Source organism: Rattus rattus, chromosome 2, assembly GCF_011064425.1.
Source record: "Rattus rattus isolate New Zealand chromosome 2, Rrattus_CSIRO_v1, whole genome shotgun sequence".
Classification (NCBI taxonomy): domain Eukaryota; kingdom Metazoa; phylum Chordata; class Mammalia; order Rodentia; family Muridae; genus Rattus; species Rattus rattus.
Window position 1 is genome coordinate 57,407,948 of NC_046155.1, and position 12,713 is coordinate 57,420,660.

Consider the following 12,713-nt stretch of genomic DNA (forward strand, 5'->3'; position numbering starts at 1 on the left):
ACCTACATTGTGAACACGTGAAGTTTGGGGTGGGGATGCATGCATGAGTCACTTACACAGTCTAAGCCTGTCTGCCAAAGGGAACATTCTTCTCCCTTGTTTAAATCTATCAAAGTGACATTCCTAGTACTTAACACTGTCTCCTAAAGACACATGGGGTCTTAGAATACAGACCTGGCTGGGGCATGTATGATTCTGTAGGTGATGTACCTCAAAGAGAATTTTAGAGAGAAGAGAATGGTAAATACTCCAAGACCTTTCTTACCCCCTGTTTCTTCTTACCTATACTCTACCATCATTTCTTCCCTCTGTTATCTCTAACGCTTCCACTGTGGGTGGAGTTGGGTTGATCACATTGTTGTATCAAATAAGTTTAGCCTTCTGCAAATCTCCAACATCCTCAGAGAGTCAGTCTCACTGTTAAGAGTTTTCCAGGTTGGAGAGAGCCCCCGGGGGGAGTGAAGAATATAATAAAAATATATAAAGCACAGAAGCATATGTGTGCATAAAAATACATGTGTAATGCTTTTGGGTATAAGTAAACATGACTGTCATCGTGTGTGCACATATATGTGTATGAATTTCCAAAAGGGCTTAGTAGATATCTTGGGTTGAACTGGCTCATAGGAAATTGTCATTTCCCTGTGTTAAATACACTCATCCTTCCATGTTAACTGGCAGCTTTTACTGTTGATGGTTTTAATTACTTCAAGGACAACTGTAACTTTAATAAAACCAAAGGCACAATTTTATACAATTCTCTCAGGAGTTGAAACAGTTCTTTCCGTATGTAACTTATTCACAACATCGTTGTATACTCTTTCCTCCAGCTTTTTGCCATAAATAAAATAATAAAATAAAATAATTACTGTTTATGGTTCAGGTGTTATGCATAAGAGTAAGTATAATGGGTTATTTCAAGACACAGCAGAGAAAACAGGAATAAAATTCTGAATGTGTTGAGATGTAAGTTTGAAAATTATTTCCTCCGTGCTATACATGATGGTGCCTCTGTGTTGTTATGAAGGGCCCACTCTTATGCAGTATATTGTACAGTAAAGGAGATCAGGGTAATATTCTACTCAGTTGAAAATGTCATAATGTTTAGAGTTCCCTCCACTTCCAAACAGGGAGACCTAATTGTGTCCTGTGACTTTCTGTTTAGACAAGGTGACAGCCACCTGCTACCTCTAGCCTTCAAGAGCAAAATTTTCACAGAAGCAAAGAGAAGACTTAGTTAAACAGGATTACTTTAGATCCCACTGCATGGGATCTATTTATACTGAAGTCTATTGACAGCACGGTCCCAAGCCACTCCCATTTAGGGGTTTGAGGGTTGTATGGATACTTCTAAAATATATATAGTTTTATTTTCAAGTCAATGTACTAGTAAATATATTTTACTTTCAATGTAGTAACCTGGCAATTTATTGTTCGGTGAAAGGGATTAGAAGGTAGCAGATGGCTCGCTTTGCTTCATTTTTATTGATTGATCACCACTTTTTAGAGTCCTACCATGTTTCTGTCTAAGTGATCTGTATTTACTGTTTTAATTTTATAATTCCATTTTGAATTGGCCTTGCAGAGTCAGACAGCCAAAAGGAGGTTGCCTTGGCACCAATCAGCAGTGAGCCATTAGTCTTTATCACTTAGTGTTAGCCTGGGGTAATTTTGTCTTTAGTTTCTACAGGGCTCTTAACCCTATTGACACCCACACAGGTAATTTTCTTCCTCCACTACCCAGAGAAGAAACCAGTCTGTCTCTGTAACAAACTGTTCCCACCCTCCCCCTCAGGACCAGCCCCGACAGGTGTACTGTCCTAAATGAGTCTCTGCTCTGTGGTTCCTTTCCATTCTAACTATCTGGGTCATCTCTCAGAGGTTACTTTCTTCTGGTACAGAATTCTGCTCAACAAAACGTATGGCTGAATACTAAGAGGATGGACCAGAGGAAGCCTTTGAAATCAGCTCCATGATCAAGCATGAAGAAATTGATTTTTGTCTCATTAATAGCCCAGACATCATGTTCTGTTCTGTTGTGCTATTAGACTGTGTCATTACTTGTATGGTACTGAACATTTTCCACAATGGGGAGTAGCATTTAAAGCTTCCACATGGAAACCAACTTTCGTACATTATTAGTGAACATGAGAAACTATTTCATACTTGGAATATAAGGTAAATAAAATGAAAACTTACGAGCAAAATTACTGGCATTACCAGTGTTTGGGTAAAAAATCCAGCCGATTCTGCTTGTTCTCCCATAATATCTGTCTGTCAGCACAATGACCTATCTGAGGGCATCCTCCCCTCGGACAGAGGAAGCATTGTCCCAGGACAAGCAAATAAAGAATGAGGGTGCTCTTTTCTTTATAGTGAACCACTCTACACAGGTTGTTACAACGGAAGCATCCTGACCTACATGTATGTATCTTCTCTTTGCTTCTCTAGCTTGGCCTCTTTGCCCTAACACATTCACCTGCCTGAAGAATTGTTAGAATGCGTTCATTCATTCATTCATTCATTCATTCATTCATTTCTTCATGCATTCGGGTTGGTACAAACGATACAGCCCAGAGTCTTTGTCCTAGAACTCAAGACGTACAGTGTGAAAGGCAGGAGCTGTATCTCCATAGACTGTTTTGAGAAAGCTGCGTATCAAGAGTAGGTAGGAGGAGGTGTCAGTCAGTGACTGATAGGAAAAATGGGCTTTACTCAGCCCCAAGGCAGGCCTTCCTCAGTTCCCATGGCTTTCTCTTAGTAGGTGGCTGCAATTTCACATTTTAAAAGCCTTCCTGACATGTAGAGAGAATTATAGAGTTAACCTTTAAAGCTTAACCAGGTGAATGAAGAGGACAGAAGATAATGTCCTCCTCTTTGGGGACAAGAGTCTGTGGTAAAAGAGGTGGATAGGGAAGAAGAGACTGCAGAGACAGAAGCAGTCCTGTTCGTTCCTTCCACACCTCCACAGGGGCATCTCCACAGAAGCACATGAAGAATTAAATAAGACAAGATGAGGAGCTGATAAAGTCTTTAGGCTGGGAGTTAAGGGGAGAGTGTACAGCTGCTAGGCAGTGGGTAAATGCATTTGGAAGGTGACAGTAATGTCCCCATTTATGTCTGCATGTATGTCTGTGTATCACATTGTGTGCTTGATGCTTGCAGAGCAAGAAGAGGGTATTAGATCCCTTGGAACTCAAGTTAGAAATGGTTGAGAGCCACCACATGGGTGCTGGGAATTGAACCAGGATCCTTTGAAAAGCAGCCAGTGTTCTTAACCACTGAGCCATCTCCAGGCCCAACATCCCCATTTATGATCAGTAAATCAATCAATACAATCAATAAATTGAATCAATACAATTCATCTTGTATTGTGTAAGCCATGCTATGAACTTACTGACATGCTGAAAGGGAGCTATTTACTGAAAAGTTCATTCTGATTATACCTAAGGTTAGGGCTAAGGAGGTCCTATGCTATAAGGAGGACCCATGAGCTATAAGGACCATTTATCTTCTAGTAATAAACAATCTTGTGACTCACTAAAGTTCTTATAAGGACCCTGAAATCATGCTCTAATGCATCCACTCTTATGTCTACTGGAGTAGATGTTCTCCAACTCACTATTCAAATATGCAGCAGAAGGATATGCAGCAAATAAAATTCATCTCCTTCCCCTCCCATCCCCTCCTTTTCCCTCCCACCTTCTCTTCCCCTCCCCTCTCCTCTCCTGATTTTCCTTAACATCATCTGAGCCTCTTTGGAGGGGCCCTGGGAACATCTCTGAAGCTAGAAGAGTGAGCAGGTGCTATATTCCATCTTCAACTGTCAAGAAGGTAACATCAGTAAGACAGGCAGGGATATGGCTCAGAACCCAAAGTAACTCAGGAACCATGTGCCAAGGGACCCCTGTGTACCTCAAGTCATTGTATGGAACACACACTGACAAGTATCCCCTGAGGGACCTAACCCAGTACCAACTTCTTAGATAGTGAAGAAGTAGGTCCAAGGCAGAGACATCTGTGAGACCAAGACACTGTTTTATAAAAGGGCCAATTGCTCTCTGAAGGGAACTTCATGTTGTTGAATCTGCTCTGCACCAACCAGGTGAAACCTAATACTCTTTTATCTGTGTCTCCCATTCTCCATCCTTGGGTACCATTTTTTCTCCATCCTTAGGTACCATTTTTCTCCATCCTTGGGTACCATTATTCTCCATCCTTGGGTACCATTATTCTCCATCCTTGGGTACCATTATTCTCCATCCTTGGGTACCGTTATTCTCCATTCTTGGGTATCATTATTCTCCATCCTTGGGTATCATTTTTCTCCATCCTTGGGTACCATTATTCTCCATCCTTGGGTACCATTATTCTCCATCCTTGGGTACCATTATTCTCCATCCTTGGGTACCATTATTCTCCATCTTTGGGTACCATTATTCTCCATCCTTGGGTACCATTATTCTCCATTCTTGGGTACCGTTATTCTCCATTCTTGGGTACCATTTTTCTCCATCCTTGGGTATTATTATTCTCTGTCCTTGAGTATCATAAGGTCTTCCCAGTCACTGTGTATTCTTCCTGTACATGTACTGGGAATACAGTGCCATATTCTACTAATAACCAACATTTACTAAATAATAATTATTTGCTTTAGGATAAGTAATTAGCATACACTATTTTATCAACATCCCTTCTCAAAGACATTTAGAGCACCATCATTATTTGCAGGTATAGATGGACAAACACCTTAGGAGTGGTGAGTTCTCCTAGAGTTGTTCAGCTATTTAACAGTGAAGATTGAATTTCAGTCTCCCCTTTACCCACCAGGGCACACTATCATGGTAATTTTGACTGCCTCTGGATGCGCTCACATGAGATTTTCTTTATTAAATGGCATAGGTTAGAAATATTGATTTGCAAAAAGAATGGGAAGAAAAGTCAATTTTACAAACAATAGCAACAACCAGGCGTGCCATGTTGTAGAGCACACTTGAGAATCCAACCTCGGTGTCAAAATAATAAACAAAACAAGATTCAAAGACATGGCAACTACTGTGGGACCATAACTCCACAGTTTTGAAGGGCAGGAGTCAAGGAAATCTTCCATGTTCAGCAAATCATATCAACACAGTTCAGTTGTCTGCAGAATCTCTCCTTTTTTTTTTTTTTTTTGGTTACTGTTTTTTTTAATTAAATAATTAATTAATTAATTAATTTTTACACTGCAGATTTTATTCCCCCTAGTCCACCCTCTGAGAGTTCCACATCCCATGCTTCCTGCCCCCCACACTCCCACAGGATGTCCCCACTCCATCCACCCCACCCTTTAGCATTATTTCTAAATCAAAGGCTCATATCTGCCACAAACACAGGACATTGCATCTTCAAGCTGAATTCTCTGAAGTCCTTGAATGTTTCATATTAAAGTATATCACTATGTCTAAAGGTGGATATAAAAGTACAAAGCTCACTGAATGACATCATGCTCAGTGAGTCACGCTGGGCTCTCATTGAAATGCATCTCATTGAGACGCAGCTACTTACCAAAGTGAAATCATTGTATGAGGTGTGAGAGAACCCAGCGAAGCCAGCTGGGTTGGCAATGCTGTCTGTATAATGCTTGTTGCTTCTTAAGTGATTACAGACCACAAAGTCACCAGGTTCTGTGAAGTTAGACATGACATCAGTGACAGGTCTCATTTTTCCAAGATTATCACTGAAATAAGGATGCAGAGTATGGGATAGAGTTCTCTCATGGGCATGCACTCATGGAGGTCACAGTACAAAACCATTTATGAAGTGTGTCTGTATGACATGTGATCTGAAGGTCATCATTGCTTAAGATTAAAATAATTGGATGTTGTTGAGTGAGTGGAAAAGTAATGAGAAGAGAAAGATATAAATGCAGATTAGTGTTCCTGAATTAGTCTTTTAAAAATGTTTACATTTTTATTTATTATAAAGTGTGTGCATGTGTGTTTTGCTCTGAAGGCCAGAGGATATGGATCCCCTGGACCTGGAATTACAGGTGGTTGTGAACTGCCTGGCATAGGTGCTGGGCACTGGACCCAGTTCTACTGCAAGTTTGTGCTCTTAATTGTTAAACTGCACCATCCCTCTGAATTAGATTCTTGAAATGTCCGCTGACAATAAACTATATTTCTCCCATTCATCCCTTTGGAGACCTATAATCTAAGGGATGTAGTTTTAGAGAACTCTGTTGTATAAAATGAGAGGGCTGTGTGTCGTCAGCAAGTTTAACACAGAGCACACTTTTTGTTCCCCACTGAAACCGTGGTCTCTGCGATTGTTTTACTTTCTCAGGTTGCATCCATGTCCAGTGTCTGAGAAAACAGTCTTCTCACATCTGGGCATTTCTCCTCCTCCATTCAGGCAGAAACCTAAGTGACCCACAGTTTGGCTCATTCTTAATCCTGAAGAAGGTTTTAAGAGCAAGGAAAGGTTTATGTTACTTATTGATGCCTGAAGACATTCTCACTAATGCAAAGTGCATGCCCAATGTGTAGCCAGTCGGGTTTTGGGACTCACCCATGTTGGGAATCATGGGGCCAGAATCTGTGAGAATTACGTCTACAAATTGGGCATCACTGAGGTCCAATCGGGCAACTTCAGGAGCATTCTGAAAGTAAGGTTCAGGTGGATCCAACCCTAAGGCAAATTAGCTGTGATAGCAACTATCTTGGTATTCAGGTGCATCCAGATTTCTTCATTAGGTACAGGCCTGAGTGCAATAACTGGCTGCAATCCCTAGTTACCCTTGGGAAAGGGAGATGACATCTTCCTCGCCTCCACTTTCTCAAGAGAAATCTGCTTTTAGTTTGTTTACTGTTTATTTAAAGCAGATTTCCCTCGAATATAGGATCTGCTTCTATGTAAAGATGTTTATTTAGTTCCTGAGAGAACCCTGGTCACTGGCAGCAGAGAAGAGGATGATGATGAGAGACAGGGCATGATAGAGCAACAGACTACAAACTTCCAGGAGAGTAAGGCCCCAGAATGGCATAACAGTTCACTGAGTGACAGGAAAGAACATTCCAGAAAAACTTCTTCTTTTCAGCAAATAAATAGAAATTCCAGATACTCCCATCAATCTAAATGTAACTAACTTTTCTAAAGTATTAAAAAAAAGTGAGGGGGGAGCTAACGGAATGGTTCATTGGATAAAATCCTTGCCATGAGATAGGTTCCCCGATACCCACATAAAAGTGAGGTACAGCACCCCACATCTGTAACCCCAGCACAAAGGGTTTGGATGGAAGAGGAACTCCAGAGCTTACTGGCCATCCCACTCAGGTGATGGAAGCAGGAAGATCTCTGTGTCTTCAAGGCCAGTCAGGTCTACATAGCAATTTCCAGGACAGCCTGGGATACCTGAGAATCGTCAGATCAGCACAGAAAGTTGGAAGACAGAAGAGGAAATTGGTTGTTCCTGTAGTGGCCATGCCTCAGATCCAGGACAGTGTCTTCCTCATGAAGTTACTGGAATGGTCAGCATATGAAAAAAGGCAGTTCAAATACAGTTAGTGGCACACAAAAGAGAAAGGATGCTTCTCTTCCCTACAGCCAATGACTGAAGCTGACAGGTTCAGATCCCTCACGCACCCCACTGAAACAGAATTCATATAATTCTATGTATGTTAGTTGTGGGTGACATGCCAGTGCTGTGGTGCCTATTCTTTTTGTGAACTTTGTCTTTTCTGAAGGCCTGAGCATGGAGGAAATAAAGGAATAGGGCCTCTGGTTGTCACTAAGCCTCACTTTAGGTGCAGTAACTGTATTTTAAAGAAGACACTGTAACGCAAGAGTAAATGTCAGTTGCCAAGTCACCAGGCCTGACAGAACACCCAAGTCTGACAGGTCAGAAAGAACCCTGCTCCAGATTTCCTTCCCAGCCTTCCTCTTGAATCTCACAGAGGCATGAGTGGTCTAATTTTGTAGCTTTTGTTGTTGGGACCAACTTGTGATTCATCCAATGGCCCCATTCAATCTCTTTCCAGCCATGCCTGTTAACATGGAAACACAGATTGTGGATGATGAGGTAAATGGTAGAGGGCGAATATCTGAAGTCAGACTTCATTATCCAAGACATCTCCCCTCTGTGTGTCTCGCCTGCCTCTCTCTCTCCCCTTCTGTGTCTCTCCTACCCCCAACCTCCTCCCTCCCTTTCCCTCTCCCCCTCCCTCTCCTCCCTCCTCCCTCCCTCTCCCCCTCCCTCTCACCCCTGCTCCTCTGCCCTTCTCTCCTGCCTCTTAAAGGCATGCACCCACACCTGGAACATCATGTCTCTTTGGCAGTGCTAGTTTTTACTCTTTTTGAAGACTTGGAAACTCACAGAAAAAAACAAAACAAAAATGACCAGTGCTCTTAAAAATCGGCTTATGGAGAAACTTTACTATTCTATTATATACAGTGAGGAACAGCTGCTACCCCAAGATGGTGAAGCAAGAACTGGAAATGCACAGCAACTATCAAATCCAATTCAGGGCTAGCATTTTCTGTCTTAGGTTACTCAGTCAGGTTAGCTTCCAATTGTTGTGCCTCTCTAAAAATATGTAGCTAGCTAATCCTGAGATCAACATTATCATATCTAATAACCAATAAAACTAGGACAAAGAAGACTTATAAATTCCCTTAAGTGAAATAACAACAACCACAACAAAACTTTCTGGGCTTAGGTAGGTTTATAGGTTAACACAAATAATGGTTGCTTTACATTGTTTACAAGATGGATGGCCATGTCTTCCACAAAGACCAAGAATGTCAATTCTTATACTTCCTCCAGGGTAGCAGTCTAAGTACAAGTTATTTTTGATATGACCCCCAAATCACAGAAAACAAAAGCAATAAATGACAAATGGATAATGTCAATTGTAAAAGTTTCTGCATAACAAAGGACTCCGTAACATTGTGAGGAGACCTACAGAACAAAAGAAAATATTTGCAAACTAAAATCAACAAGAAGATAATATCCAATGCTGAAGAGGTGCTCAAATAACTCAATAGCAAAACGGGAATGGTCTGATTTTATAAAAGGGCAACACACCCAAATAGACATCTGTCAAAAGACAGAGAGCCAATGGGCAAATGAAAAAACATTTAGCAGCAAAGTACAAATCAACACCATGGTGAGCTATCACCTAGTTCCACCACGAATAGCAAGTGAAAGAAAGATCAAAGATACTGCATGCTGACAAGGATTAGGAGAAAAAGAGCCCTAGTGAGGGAGAATATGAAGCTGTACAGTCATTGTGGAAAGCACCACGGAGCATCCTCAAAGTTAAACAGAATTACCATGTGACTCAACAACTCTACAGTTGAGGGTGGCAAAAGACATCTGTGTTCCTAATGTCATGCAGCATTATTTCTAACAGCCAAGAAGTGGAAACACCCTAAGTGTCAATCAACTGATAAGACAAATAAATAAATAAAACCTGACACCTATACACAATGGAATGTGACTTGGCCGTGACACGGGTGACATTCTGTCGTTTGCAAGAATATAGATAGACCCATGTCATGTCAGGCATAGAAGGGTAAGTAACACACGATCCCACCAACTTGTATCTGAACTGGAAGGAAGGTGGTCATGTAGAACCCAAGGGGTAGGTCTGTGAACACTAGAGTCTAGAAAGCATAAAAGCAGAGGAAGGTGAAACTGTTGATCAGTGAGCACTAAGTCAGAAGCAGGGTAGAACTTCCAGGGTGGGTTCCCCCAGTGAGGCGAGCATAGGATATAGAATGTAAATGTTTCAAAGGCCAGGAACTCAAGGCGAAATGTTCACCTTGACACATGCATTTACCTTGACTTGAACACAACGAAGTATAAATTGTGTAGAAGCTCTACATGGTACACATTAAACACGTTCTATTCTTCTGAACTAGCTAAAAATATGTTGGAATGGAAAATGCTCATAGCTACAGTTTTCTTTCGGCAAGAGGATTGAGAGAGGAAAAGGTACGTGTTATTAAGTAATCAGGAAGTACTGACCTGAAGGGCCTTAACCAAATAAGCAATTTCTGCACCTATAATTTGAAAGTTCTGCGTAGCCCGAGTGTATCCAGTTCAAGAGCCCCTTCTGAGTCCACACAGAGGCAATTTGCATTTGCCACCTGGAATGTATTCTGAAGGGAAAGGCGCACAGCAAGAATGTAAATATTCTTTATTTATATTCTTCACTTGTTGCTCGCACATTTGAAGACCGGGTAAATTCTCTCCTTTACCCAGACAACATCACACACGTATTTTTTAATCCGAAGTTACTAACAGAGCACTTAGAAATGGGTATAGAACTCCTCTCCCGGTCTGTCACTGACTTCAGACATGGCCCTCATGGGAACTGCATTCTTGGGATTTCCACTGCAGCAGATGCATAGACATTTTTTTTAATTTAAAAAAAAATGTAGGAGATGTGGCATGGTGAATCATCTCCTTAGAGTAGCCCATGTCTTCGGACCCCACTGTGCCTTGCTAAACAGCTCTCAGGACACTGCCCATTTCTCTCACTGATGTGTCCTCAGTGTCTACAACACTTCTCAGGACACAGTGGGTGCTCAGTCAAAGTCAAAAGGATCTCTTCTTTACATGAAGACAAGTAAGGGGGATTGGAGCAAGCTTTTCCATGCTGGAAATCTAGTCTGGCTTTGGGTCAGCATACTGTACTCTGTGTCATTGAATTTACCTCACAGGAGAGCACCAACAGCTATCTATGAATGACCAAGCCAACATACTGTTCCTCAGCCACTAAGGAAACATTCTATCTGGTTTTGTCTTCCCAGTGTTCATTGTCACTGGAAACAAAGCCAGAAACAAACTAAGGAAAATGTATTTTTTTATTGTGCAAAATCATCAAAAGCCAGCCATGAAAACCTTCACAGTATTTCTCAACATGGCTACCAGAACCCGTCAGGGCACCTAGTGAAAACCAAAAGAAAAAGTCTATGTGACTGGAGTCCTTAGGTCTTCATATGGAAATTTCAAGGTCAGAGAACAAATGGCTCCATGGTCTCCCGGGAGGTGCACCTGGCAGCTTCTCCTGTTAAAGCCGGAACTGACCCTGGATGTGTTGTCAATGGCTACCATTTGGGCCACTCAATGTCCTGACTGTCCCTGGACCATTGTGTCCATTTCCTCCTCCCTCTCCTGTGATAGTCCAGGTTCAGGTGATATGGCAACCAATGTTTTTTCTCAGTGCAGGGCCGGCTCCCTTCTGAGATTGGCACCCCCACCTCCTCCATTAAGTGAGTACCTGCCCTCACCTCACAGATATTGAGCAGTCAATTGTCTCCAGTCTTGTCTGTGAATCTGTGAATTAAGAAGCGGGTTTTTCTGTTTGTTTTGAAATTGACCTTGCCAATTCTGATACTTGATATGTAGTGATTGCTTGTTTGCAAAAGTATTTTAGGCCAAGTTTTTTCTGGTAGGTGGCAGGTAGGCAGAAACTATTAGAATTTGAGATCCTTGAAAGTAAGAACTCTCATGTTATAGCTAAACCATGAAGTTGGAGTCTTTAAGTCGATACAAAAATTGCATAGCTACTTACTTTGATGTTATATGGCCAGTATAATATTGATAATGAGGCTCTTTTCTGCACATAGTAGAAGCTTGTGTGTGTGTGTGTGTGTGTGTGTGTATGTGTGTGTGTGAGTGCACATGCCTATGTATTATATATACTAATGGGAAATATGAATCAATACGGAAAAAGTTATAAGCATTTATAAACAAGCTAAAAAGAACTTCCCTTGAAAGTCTACAAAAGTGCAATTGATTAATTATCCTCAGACTTATTTTCTACTATGACTTAAATATCATTTTGGAAACACATGACTTCCACCTTCCATTTAGATGACAGGAAGAAGTAGGACCTTTAGGAAGTGATTGTGCACAGCTATTAGGAGTGAATTGTAGGGCTGTTTAGTTATTGTGGGAATGAGCACCTCATAAAAGGATACATTCACACCCTCCTGCCCCATCCCTCTCCATCTCCCTCACCCCCCAACGTCTCATTTGTGATGCAACAGGAAAACTTTCACCAGCTCACATATTGAATATTGAGCTCCCTAGACTCCAGAACTTCGAGCCAAATAAATGTATTTATTTCATAATTCACAAAGCTAATGATGCTATTATACCACTTCCTCCTTCCCCCTCCAAAATGACTAAGACAGGAAATTGGACCCAGGAGTGGGGTTATTACAGTAACCACCCAAAAATGTGGGTGCTGCTTTGGAACTTAGTACAGAGAAGCAGAGTCAAAATGACCCCATTTTACCAAGAATGGAGCATCAGAATAGCATTAGTGAGAACTCTGAAAGAAGGTAATGACAGTGGTAGAGATGTGACACTTTTTTAGAGACTGCCAAAATGGTTATGATCAGTGCGCTGATGGAAAGGTGGGCAGAAAGGTCATTTTCATGAGGCATCAAATAGAAATGAACAGTGGTGCATGGTAAATTGAGAGAGGACTGTCTTCGTTTGATTGTTACAACGAACTTGGCTGAAATGTGTTCATGCTTTAGGGTTTTATAAATTACAGAACTTAAAAGCAACTATTTGGCACATGAAACATCAAGGAAGCAAAGCATTCATGTGTCTACATGGATGCTTTTCACTGCGTAAGTATATGAAAGAAATAATTTCAAGGTAGAAGTTATATCAAAAAGCAAAGCAAAACAGAGAGACTGAGAAAACA